At 41.6% G+C, this 13500-nt stretch overlaps 1 protein-coding gene across 5 annotated transcripts in view; it reads right to left on the bottom strand.

The window, feature by feature from the left end:
- Window positions 1-13500, bottom strand: part of SETD4 (SET domain containing 4) — a 580992-nt gene that overhangs the window by 352270 nt on the left and 215222 nt on the right. The gene's annotated exons all lie outside the window — the stretch shown is intronic.

Here is a 13500-nt window from a genome sequence, read left to right on the forward strand (position 1 = left end):
TGGTGCTAATAGGAGGAGTAATTGTATCTCCCTCTTGGACTGACAAATGAATGAGTGACTGAGAATTGGTTGGCTCAGTAGCTACCATTCCTGAAAAATACCTTAAAAACAAAAACTCAAGAAAGACACTAATGAAAACCTTCATGGTGAGGTACTATAAACTTTTAACCAGTTCAATGACTAATTTTTTTAGAGTTGCACCAAAAGTCAAAACTAGAATCACCACATTTGTAAGATTGCTTAGAGATACCCCAAAGGTGTGCCAACCCTACAGCTTGGACTTCACCTCTGAGTCCACATGAGAGATAGACCTGTTGTATTGAGTTTTTTCTTAGTTAGAAGTCATATAGTTCTTGTTTCAGTGATGAGCAGTTAGGACTACTTTGCTTTGAGCAAACCCCATAAAGCTAAAAATGTCAACTCAGTTATGCAGAGGGGAGGGAACTCTGCCAGGTACTGAGACCTAGATCTAGACTAAGACTTAGATGGAAAGAGAGCCAAAGCTTTTCACTATGCACTCCTTCCTCCAGGAATCCAACCTGTGCCAGTGCCAGGGGGTCCAAAAGCTCACGGAGAAAGAAGGATGCAAGGCTTGGGGTGACAAAATCCATGCCTAGCCAGGGGCAGGGCAGGAGTTGAATCTCAGTGGGGAATTAGTGCACAGACCAGGAGCTGAGGAAGAAGACTCAGCGATGGACAGCTCACCCAAGCTTTTGCGAGTGAAATAGAATAAGGCTGCAGGTTGCACGTGGGGTGGGCAGGACACCTGGGTCTCACCAGACTCAGGGTAGAAGGAAAAGGAAGTCATTCCAAGCACCTTTCACCAGTGGAAATGGGCTGTTCAGTACATTGGTTAGAACAGGCTCGAAGACTGGGCAGGACCAAGGCTGCAGCAGATGGGCTTCAGCACATACATCTGGTCCAGGCTGGGGTGGACACAATCATCATGAATCAGAAACATAGAAGCAGCCTGGGAAAGCACCTGTGTGATCCCGTTCATAATCAATGCAGAAGTTTTGCAGCCCCCGTGCCTGAAAGCAGCACTTTAATTACTAGAGCTGCCAGTGAGCTGAGTCACACGTTAAGTGATGCATTTGCCATGGAATAGAAATCACCTCAAAGTACACAATCCTTTCATTCCTCAAACACTCTCTGAGCACGAGTGGGAGAGATGCTGGAGTCTGAAGACGAGCATGTGGTCAGTGTGAAGACATCCCTCGCCACAGCTTGTGGAGGGACCACAGAAAGTTTAAGCCCCAAACATTATCCCCTTCTTTATACTTAACAAGCAGGTCTCGGCTCGAGGGTCAAAGTTTACACTGACAACAGCTCTCCCAATGTTTTCTTTGGGAAAGAAACTTATCTTCTTTGGGAAAGAAACTTATGAAGAGACTTATCTTCATAGCTGTTAAATTCACCCTACATGGAGTTCTTTTGCTTGTTTGTTTCTTTGTTTTACTAAGTGGATTTCATAATGTATTTAATACAGAGTGTGCTAAGGACATGCCAGGGTTTCGGGATCTGAAATATTTTATAACACTTTGGAACTACAGACTCAATAAGAACTTTTCTACTCAACACTTGATGCCATTTTCACATAGTTGACGTGTACACAAATGCAGCTGTGAAGGACACTTCATGCTTTCTCATTATTCTTAGGAATAGCATGAGGCACTATTTCATTAAGTTGAGCAAGACCTGGACCCTTTTCATAGGAAAAAATTCCCCGTCTTTACCACCTATTCATCTTTATACCCCAGATGCACAGTAAGTGTTTGAGGATGGAGTATGTACTCCTGGAGTGATTCCTATTCAACACCAAATGCATTAGATTCCCAGTTGTTTAAATTATAATGTGTCTTAAATATGAACGCACCTAAAACTGGGAATAGATTCCCTCTGCTTAGAACACTTCTGAAACTATAAATTAACATTTAAAATAAATATAATCAAAATGAGGAAAAGCCACAAAATTGCAAAGTAAATGCATGTAATATGGCAGGTGATGATGTGACTACACAAGGGACCGCTGAGGAAGCTGTGGCCTGAGTCTGGACTGTGGCATTCATTATTAGGTGCAAATGAGCTGTGTGGTTCTCCCAACACTTGTCTCAAACTACAATAAGGCTCTGCTTGTACAGCACTAGGTGACAGCCTTGGTCCCTCATGAGGAATCTCATTGTATATGTCCTAGGTCCAACCCTGTCCTCACATTGGCATCGGACAATTAATATTAAGGTCTCTGCTGTCTTGCCATGCCAGGATCTTTTGACCACAAACAGGACCAGGGTGCTTATCATCTTCTAATTGTTTAATCAGTTTCATGTAGAGCATCTCCCGCCTGCCTCTAACTTCAGCCCCTCTTCTGCTCAAAGGAAGGGTGATGAGATACCTCCCCAAATCAGACTTGGAATTATTGCCCCAGATCGCAGTAAGTTCCAAGAATTTACAGAGAGTTTAAGTTCTAAAATCAGCACAGAAGGCAAAAATTAAAGTGTAAAGTACCCTTGAATTGTCTTAAATTGCAAATCAAACATGCCTTTTATCCATACAGCCCTATATAGTAATTCTTAGGTTCAATGAAGTTTGAGAACCACTGAAAGAGTCTAAAGGGAAGAACACAAGGAAAGTCTTTCCAGGGAAGTCTGGGCATCCAACCATCCATGCATCAGACAAGCACAGCCCCCAGGGATGAAAGGGAGACCAGTGGGAAATTCTGAAGTGTCCTTGCTCCCCAGGAGAATTTACTCCATTCTTTTCTAGTATCAAGCTTCCCAACCTAACATGTGTCAGTAGATGCAGTCATGTTGTGAGGTCGAAACAAGATGACTGTGGAGTCTCATCCCAGGACTGGTGTATAAATTAAGTTGCTAAGTTACACGAGCGTGTGCGCAATTCTGTTAATTCAACCTTGCACGGTGACTTGATTGCCTTTTGTTTCATCCCATAAATGGCTTATGTCAAACACAGTTTCCTGAAATCGTTTTGCAAAATATTAATTCTGTTAAAATGTACACATTTATATGTATTCGCTGAAAAAACAAAATGAATCGTTTTAAAAATCAAGGATTTTATACCGTGCCCAAAGAATCAGGCTGCCATCAGGCTGAGATTCAGGAAATATATATATATATATATATATATATATATAGTGCACATAAAGGTACCATGTGAAAGAGAGAGAGGAAATAAAAAAGAATACTTGGTTATTAAGATGGAAAGGCTGAACTATGATAACAGATCTGTTGCCCTTAACCAAACCAAACCAACAGTTAGCATATTTAGTCTGCATAATTTTCCAGGAAACATTTTAATGTCATGCATTTGGGTCCTCTTAAAGAAATATGGCCCCTATAAATATTCAGTCATAAGAACCAAAATGAGCGATTTGGTAGAAGATATTGCCCTAGTTATACCCGCTCAGTTCTGGCCTCTTGTCCTCAAGAGGATTTTGTCTTATATTAACTGGCTTTGCTCTTTCTAGAGCCACCCGGCTCTGATCATCCCTGGTCTTCCTCCAACTACCATGCCCCCCCCACTCCAGTGATCCCACTAAGAAACCTAGAAGTCTCCCCCTTAACAGCACATCCAAGCAACCACCCAGCCCTGCCATTTGCTCTGGGGAAGAGCCCAGGCAGACCTCTCCTCTGGCTCTGCAGTGCCAGCATCTTGGTCCAGGTCACCAACATCTCCCACCTGAACTATTGAAATACCCTCCTAATTGTGTCCACTCTCGTTTCCTACCAATCTGTTCTCCACACAGCAGCAGAATGAGCTGAAAATGAAATCAATTGTATCCCCTTCTTGACCTTTTAATTTACTGCCCTGTTCTCCCAGAACCATAATGGAATCCCTCCCCTACCTGCCAGCCATGTTCCTCACGATCTGGCCCCTGCCACATTCTCCAGCCTCAGCAGGGGCCATTTCCCCCCACTCTCCACATCAGGCCACTCTCAGACTTTCTAAGGCCCCAGCTCTGTGACTTGGCAGGGGCTTCACACCTTCTCAGTCCTTGGCTGGGGTTCCTGTCCCTCCCGGGTAGCCTGGGCCCTCCCTATACCTCCAGACTGCTTCCCTTGCGAACTCTCTCCTGGTGTGGTCAGTAGAAAAATGGCACCCCAAAGATGTCCACACCTTAAGCTTTGGAATCTGTGAATATGTGACCCTACAGGGCAAAAAAGACCATGCAGATGTGATTAAGAATCTTGAGATGGGGAGACTGCCCCGGATAAACCAGGTGAGCCAGATGTGATCACATAAGTTCTAAAAAGCAGAGAACCTTTCTCATCTATAGTCAGAGAGAGACATGAAGACAGAAGTGGGTCAGAGAGATGCGACGCTGCTGGCTTTGAAGATGGAGGAAGGAGCCGTGAGTCAAGGAATGAGGGCAGCTTCTAGAAGCTGGAAAAGCCAAGGATGTGGAATTCCCCCCTGGAGACTCCAGGAGGGATGCAGTCATGACCACAACTTGGATTTACCCTTGTGAGAGCATGTTGGATTTCTGACCTCCGCAACTTCGCGATAATCAATTTGTGTTCTTCGAAGCCACTAAATTTGCAGTAATTTGTTAGAGCAGCCATAGGAAACTAACACGTATGCTATTTATGGTATTTGACATCCCTGTAAGATTAGTAATTATGTGGTGGTTAAAACTCACAGGCTCTGGAGTCATACAGGTAAGGTCAAACTCTCACTCTTCTTCTCGCCAGCCAGGTGGCTTTAGGCATTTAACCTAACAAACATGCTAAGTTTCGATTCCCTGATCTGGAAGAAGAGGATGATAATGCTTGTCTCCAAGGGTAGTCAGGAGAACTCAGTAAGATAATATGAAGAAGTACTTAATATAGTGACTAGCAGAGAGTAAGCCTTCAGTAAGTGGAAGCCACAATGAGTACTGATTATTAGTTGTGTGATTATTTCTTTTCCCCCACGAGGTTATAAACTCTGCAAAGACAGGTACCATGACTTTACTGAACATTGCTATATTTCCAGGGACAAGCACAGAGCTGGATGGAGTGAGTAGTCAATGTAAAAATGAATGGATGAATGAATGAATGAATGAATGAATGGGTTTGTATGTAAACACTTTAGGTACCAAGAATTACCTAGAGACATAATTCACCCAGTTAGCTCAACAATACCTACTGAGCAGCTGCTGTGCATTGTACCTGGTGCTGATGGACAGAACAGGAAAAACAAAAAGTGTCCCTCAGTGTCTATGAGCCCAGACTCTCAGTAGGTACACTCAGGGTGACAGCACTAGACGGCATGAGTTTCATGAAGGGGACAAAGCCAGGGGACTCCTCAGAGTTATGAAAGAGGAAACAATCTCACCTATCTTGGGTGATCTGGGAAGCCTTTCCGGAGGTGGTGAGATGTGAGAGCATCTTTGAGTCTAGGCAAAGTTTCCACTGGACAAGAGCCAAGAAGGAAAATCATTCCAGGGGTGAATAAATGGCCCTAGCAAAGGTACTGAGACAGGCAGACTGAAGATGTATTTAGTGACTCTGGTAAAGGGTTATTAATATTGGGGAATAGAAGACATAAGCCTGCAAGAGTTAGTTTGGGCCAGTTTTTAGATGTTTTTGAGCACCAGCTTCCCCTTAAAGGAAAGGTAGGATCGGTAAAGATTTCTGATTCAGGGACTAACACAAAGAAACAAGTCTAAGACAACGGCTGGATTGGGCTACACAAACAGCTGGCCTATCTGATACACCAAGTAGGGATTCAATTCCTAGTTTTAAAAAATGGGGGGAAGGGCTTCCCTGGTGGCACAGTGGTTAAGAATCCACCTGTCAATGCAGGGGACACAGGTTCAAGCCCTGGTCCAGGAAGATGCCACATGCCACAGAGCAACTAAGCCCATGTGCCACAACTACTGAAGCCCATGCACCTAGAGCCAGTGCTCCACAACGAGAGAAGCCACCACAATAAGAAACCCATGTACCGCAACAAAGAGTAGTCCCTGCTCACCAAAATTAAGAAAGCCTGTGTGCAGCAATGAAGACCCAGAGCAGAGAGACTTTCAAGATGGTGAAGGAGTGAGACATGGAGATCACCTTCCTCCCCACAAATACATCAGAAATACAACTACATGTGGAACAACTCCTACAGAACACCTAATGAACGCTGGCAGAAGACCTCAGATTTCCCAAAAGGCAAGAAACTCCCCACGTACCTGGGTAGGGCAAAAGGAGAAAGAAAAAACAGAGACAAAAGAATAGGGACGGGACCTGCACCAGTGGGAGGGAGCTGGGAAGGAGGAAAAGTGTCCACATACTAGGGAGACTGTTCACTGGCAGAGACTGCGGGTGGTGGGGGAGTGGGGAAAGCTTTGAGCCACGGAGGAGAACGCAGTAACAGGGGTGCAGAGGGCAAAGCAGAGACATTCCCACACAGAGGATCGGTGCCGACCAGCACTCACCAGCCCAAGAGGCTTGTGTGCTAACCTGCAAGGATGGGGAGGGGCTGGGAGTTGAGGTGCCGGCTTCAGAGGTCAGATCCCAGGGAGAGGACTGGGGTTGGCTGCGTGAACACAGCCTGAAAGGGGTTAGTGCACCACAGCTAGCTGGGAGGGAGTCCAGGAAAACCTCTGGACCTGCCTAAGAGGCAAGAGACCATTGTTTCAGGGTGCATGAGAAGAGGGGATACAGAACACCACCTAAAAGAGCTCCAGAGATGGGCATGAGCCGTGGTTATCAGCACGGACACCAGAGACGGATATGAAATGCTAAGGCTGCTGCTGCAGCCACCAAGAAGCCTGTGTGCAAGCACAGGTCACACCTCCCCTCCCGGGAGCCTGTGCAGCCCGCCACTGCCAGGGCCCCATGATCCGGGGACAACTTCCCCGGGAGAACACACAGTGTGCCTCAGGCTGGTGCAACGTCACGCCGGCCTCTGCAGCCACAGGCTCGCCCTGCATCCGTAGCCCTCCCTCCCCACTGCCTGAGTGAGCCAGAGCCCCCGAATCAGCTGCTCCTTTAACCCCATCCTGTCTGGGTGAAAAGCAGACGGTCTCAGGTGACCTACACGTAGAGGTGGGGCCAAATCCAAAACTGAGCCCCAGGAGCTGTGCGGACAAAGAAGAGAAAGGGAAATCTCTCCCAGCAGCCTCAGGAGCAGTGGATTAAATCTCCACAATCAACTTGATGTACCCTGCCTCTGTGGAATACCTGAAAAGACGAACAGACAATGAATCATCCCAAATTGAGGCAGTGGACTTTGGGAGCAACTGTAGACTTCGGGTTTGCTTTCTGCATATAATTTGTTTCTGGTTTTAGGTTTATCTTAGTTTAGTATCTAGAGTTTATTATCATTGGTAGATTTGTTTATTGATTTGGTTGCTCTCTTCCTTTTGCTTTTAAATATAGACAGATTTTTTTTCCTTTTTTCTTTTTGTGAGTGCGTATGTGTAAGCTTCTTTGTGTGATTTTGTCTGTATAGCTTTGCTTCCACCATTTGTCCTAGGGCTCTGTCTGTCTGTTTGCTTTTTGTTTTTTTGGGTTTTTTTTTTCAACCATAGTTTATAGTGCTTGTTATCATTGGTGGATGTGTTTTTTGGTTTGGTTGCTCTATTATTTATTTCTCTCTTTTTTTCTATTACTTTTTATTTTATTTTAAATATTTTTTTATTTTAATAACTTATTTTAATTTACTGTATTAATTTTTTTCTTTCCTTCTTTTTTTCTCCCTTTTCTTATGAGCCGTGCAGCTGACAGTGTCTTGGTGCTTGGCCTGGGTGTCAGGCCTGTGCCTCTGAGTTGGGAGGGCCGAATTCAGGACATTGGTCCACAGAGGCCTACCAGCTCCACATAATATCAAACGGCAAAAGATCTCCAACAGATCTCCATCTCAATGCTAAGACCCAGCTCCACTCAATGACCAGCAAGCTCCACTGCTGAACACCTCATGCCAAACAACTAGCAAGACAAGAACACAACCCCACCGGTTACCAGAGAGGCTGCCTAAAATCATAATAAGGTCACAGACACCCCAAAACACACCACCAGACACGGTCCTGCCCACCAGAAAGACAAGATCCAGCCTAATCCAACAGAACACAGGTACCAGTCCCCTATACCAGGAAGCCTACACAACCCACTGAACCAACCATACCCACTGGGGGCAGACACCAAAAACAAAAGGAACTGCGAACCTGCAGCCTGCGAAAAGGAGACCCCAAACACAGTAAGTCAAGCAAAATGAGAAGACAGAGAAACACATAGCAGATGAAGAAGCAAGGCAAAAACCCACCAGACCAAACAAATGAAGAGGAAATAGGCAGTCTACCTGAAAAAGGATTCAGAGTAATGATAGTAAAGATGATCCAAAATCTTGGAAGTAGAATGGAGAAAATAAAAGAAATGTTTAACAGGACCTAGAAGAACTAAAGAGCAAACAAACAATGATGAACAACACAAAAAATGAAATTAAAAATTCTCTAGAAGAAATCAATAGCAGAATAACTGGAGCAGAAGAACGGATAAGTGACCTGGAAGATAAAATAGTGGAAGTAACTACCACAGAGCAGAATAAAGAAAAAAGTATGAGAAGAATTGAGGACAGTCTAAAAGACCTCTGGGACAACGTTAAATGCACCAACATTCAAATTATAGGGGGCCCAGAAGAAGAAGAGAAAAGAAAGGGACTGAGAAAATATTTGAAGAGATTATAGTTGAAAACTTCCCTAATATGCAAAAGGAAATAGTTAATCAAGTCCAGGAAACACAGAGAGTCCCATACAGGATAAATCCAAGGAGAAACATGCCAAGACACATATTAATCAAACTATGAAAAATAAAATACAAAGAGAAAAAATTAAAAGCAGCAAGGGAAAAACAACAAATAACATACAAGGGAATCCTCATAAGGTTAACAGTTGATCTTTCAGCAGAAATTCTGCAAGCCAGAAGGGAGTGGCAGGACATACTTAAAGTGATGAAAGAGAAAAACCTACAACCAAGATTACTCTACCCAGCAAGGATCTCATTCAGATTCGATGGAGAAATTAAAACCTTTACAGACAAGCAAAAGCTAAGAGAATTCAGCATCACCAAACCAGCTTTACAGCAAATGCTAAAGGAACTTCCCTAGGTGAGAAACACAAGAGAAGGAAAAGACCTACAATAACAAACCCAAAACAGTTAAGAAAATGGTAATAAGAACATATATATTGATAACTACCTTAAATGTAAATGGATTAAATGCTCCAACCAAAAGACATAGACTGGCTGAATGGTAAAAAAAAAAACCAAAAACTGTATATATGCTGTCTACAAGAGACCCACATCAGACATAGGGACACACACAGACTGAAAGTGAGGGGATGGAAAAAGAAATGCCATGCAAATGGAAATCAAAAGAAAGCTGGAGTAGTAATTCTCATATCAGATGAAATAGACTTTAAAATAAAGACTATTATAAGAGACAGAGAAGGACACTACATAATGGTCAAGGGATCCAAGAAGAAGATATAACAATTGTAAATATTTAGGCACCCAACATAGGAACACCTCAATACATAAGGCAATAGCTAACAACCATAAAAGGGGAAATTGACAGTAACACTATCATAGTAGGGGACTTAAAGACCCCACTTTCACCACTGGACAGATCAATGAAAATTAAAATAAATAAGAAAACTCAAGCCTTAAATGATACATTAAACAAGATGGACTTAATTGATATTTATAGAAAGTTGCATCCAAAAACAACAGAATACACTTCCTTCTCAAGTGCTCATGGAACATTCTCCAGGAGAGATGATATCTTGGGTCACAAATCAAGCCTTCGTAAATTTAAGAAAACTGAAATAGTATCAAGTATCTTTTCCAACCATAACACTATGAGACTAGATATCAATTACAGGAAAAAGTCTGTAAAAAATACAAACACATGGAGGCTAAACAATACACTACTGAATAACCAAGAGATCACTGAAGAATTCAAAGAAGAAATCAAAAAATACCTAGAAACAAATGAAAATGAAAACACGATGACCCAAAACCTATGGGATGCAGCAAAAGCAGTTCCAGGAGGGAAGTTTATAGCAATAAAATCCCACCTCAAGAAACAAGAAACATCTCAAATAAACAACCTCACCTTACACCTAAAGCAATTAGAGAAAGAAGAAGAAAAAACCCCAAAGTTAGCAGAAGGAAAGAAATCATAAAGATCAGATCAGAAAGAAATGAAGGAAACAATAGCAAAGATCAATAAAACTAAAGACTGGTTCTTTGAGAAGAAAAGCAAAATTGACAAACCATTAGCCAGACTCATCAATAAAAAAAGGAAGAAGACTCAAATCAATAGAATTAGAAATGTAAAAGGAGAAGTAACAACTGACACTGCAGAAATACAAAGGATCATGAGAGATTACTACACACAACTATATGCCAATAAAATGGACAACCTGGAAGAAACAAATTCTTAGAAAAGCACAGCCTTCCGAGACTGAACTAGGAAGAAGTCGAAAATATAAACAGACCACTCACAAGTACTGAAATTAAGACTATGATTAAAAATCTTCCAACAAACAAAAGCCCAGGACCAGATAGCTTCACAGGCGAATTCTATCAAACACTTAGAGAAGAGCTAACACCTATCCTTCTCAAACTCTTCCAAAATATAGCAGAGGTAGGACACTGCCAAACTCATTCTACGAGGCCACCATCACCCTGAGACCAAAACCAGACAAAGATGTCACAAAGAAAGAAAACTATAGGCCAATATCAGGGCTGAACATAGATGCAAAAATCCTTAACATAATACTAGCAAACAGAATCCAAGAGCACATGAAAAGGATCATACACCATAATGAAGTGGTGTTTATCCCAGGAATGCAAGGATTCTTCAATATATGCAAATCAGTTAAAGTGATAAACCATATTAACAAATTGAAGGAGAAAAATCATATGATCATCTCAATAGAGGAAGAAAAAGCTTTTGACAAAATTCAACATGAATTTATGATAAAAATCCTCCAGAAAGTAGGCATAGAGGGAACTTACCTCAACATAATAAAGGTCATATATGACAAACCCCCGGCCAACATCGTTCTCAGTGGTGAAACACTGAAACCATTTCCACAAAGATCAGGAAGAAGACAAGGTTGCCCACTCTCACTACTGTTATTCAACATAGTTTTAGAAGTTTGAGCCACAGCAATCAGAGAAGAAAAAGAAATAAAAGGAATCCCAATCAGAAAAGAAAAAGTAAAGCTGTCATTGTTTGCAGATGACATGATACTATACATAGAGAATCCTAAAGACGCTACCAGAAAACTACTAGAGCTAATCAAAGAATTTGGTAAACTAGCAGGATACAAAATCAATGCACAGAAATCTCTTGCATTCCTATATACTAATGACGAAAAATCTGAAACAGAAATTAAGGAAACACTCCCATTTACAACTGGAACAAAATGAATAAAATACCTAGGAATAAATCTACCTAAGGAGACAAAAGACCTGTATGCAGAAGACTATAAGACACTGAAGAAAGAAATTAAAGATGATACAAACAGATGGAGAGACATATCATATTCTTGGATGGGAAGAATCAACATTGTGAAAATGACTATACTTTGGATATACTACCCAAAGAAATCTACAGATTCAATGCAATCTCTATCAGACCATCAATGGCATTTCTCACAGAAATTGAACAAAAAATTTCACGATTTGTATGGAAACACAAAAGACCCCGATAGCCATAGCAATCTTGAGTAAGAAAAACGAAGCTGGAGGAATCAGGCTCCGTGACTTCAGACTATACTACAAAGCTACAGTAATCAAGACAGTATGGTACTGGCACAAAAACAGAAATATGGATCAATGGAACAGGATAGAAAGACCAGAGATAAACTCACACATATATGGTCACCTTATTTCTGATAAAGGAGGCAAGAATATACAATGGTGAAAAGGCAGCCTCTTCAATGAGTGATGCTGGGAAAACTGGACAGCTACATGTAAAAGAATGAAATTAGAACACTCCCTAACACCATTCACAAAAATAAACTCAAAATGGATTAAAGACCTAAAAGTAAGTCCAGACACTATAAAATTCTTAGAGGAAAACACAGGCAGAACACTCTATGACATAAACCACAGCAAGATCCTTTTTGACCCACCTCCTAGAGAAATGGAAATAAAAACAAAAATAAACAAATGGGACCTAACGAAACTTAAAAGATTTTGCACAGCAAAGGAAACCATAAACAAGATGAAAAGACAACCCTCAGAATGGGAGAAAATATTTGCAAATGAAGCAACTGACAAAGGATTAATCTCCAAAATTTACAAGAAGCTCATGCAGCTGAATACCAAACAAACAAACAACCCAGTCAAAAATTGGGCAGAAGATCTAAACAGACATTTCTCCTAAGAAGACATACAGATGGCCAAGACGCACATGAAAAGCTGCTCAACATCACCAATCATTAGAGAAATGCAAATCAAAACTACAATGAGGTATCACCTCACACCAGTCAGAATGGCCATCATCAAAAAATCTACAAACAATAAATGCTGGAGAGGGTGTGGAGAAAAGGGAACCCTCTTGCACTGTTGGTGGGAATGTAAATTGATACAGCTTCTATGGAGAACAGTATGGAGGTTCCTTAAAAAACTAAAAATAGAACTACCATACCACCCATCAATCCCACTACTAGGCATATATGCTGAGAGAACCATAATTCAAACAGAGTCATGTACCACAATGTTCACTGCAGCACTATTTGCAATAGCCAGGACATGGAAGCAACCTAAGTGTCCATCGACAGATGAATGGATAAAGAAGAAGTGGCACATATATACAATGGATATAACTCAGCCATAAAAAGAAACAAAGTTGAGTTATTTGTAGTGAGGTGGATGGACCTAGAATCTGTCATACAGAGTGAAGTAAGTCAGAGAGAGAAAAGCAAATACTGTATGCTAACACATATATATGGAATTTTAAAAATGATTATGAAGAACCTAGGCGCAGGACAGGAAAAAAGACGCAGACTTAGAGAATGGACTTGAGGATGTGGGGAGGGGGAAGGGTAAGCTGGGGTTGAAGTGAGAGTGTGACATGGACATATATACACTACCAAATTTAAAACTGATAGCTAGTGGGAAGCAGCCACATAGCACAGGGAGATCAGCTCGGTGCTTTGTGATGACGTAGAGGGGTGGGATAGGGAGCATGGGAGGAAAACGCAAGAGGGAGGAGATATGGGGATATATGTGTATGGATAGCTGATTCACTTTGTTATACGGCAGAAACTAACACACCATTGTAAAGCATTTATAGTCCAATAAAGATGTTAAATAAATAGAGTGACATGCAAAAAATAAAATAAAATATCACTGCCAAAAAAAATAAGTCCTAATGCAGCCAAAAATAAATAAATAAAATTATTAAAAATTTTTTTAAAACGGTGTGGAAACTAGATGATAAGACATCAGGATGTTGCTGCTCTTCACTTTCAAAACCTCTCTGGAATTTGTTGTC

The sequence above is a fragment of the Kogia breviceps genome, chromosome 5 (assembly GCF_026419965.1).
Source record: "Kogia breviceps isolate mKogBre1 chromosome 5, mKogBre1 haplotype 1, whole genome shotgun sequence".
Taxonomy (NCBI): domain Eukaryota; kingdom Metazoa; phylum Chordata; class Mammalia; order Artiodactyla; family Physeteridae; genus Kogia; species Kogia breviceps.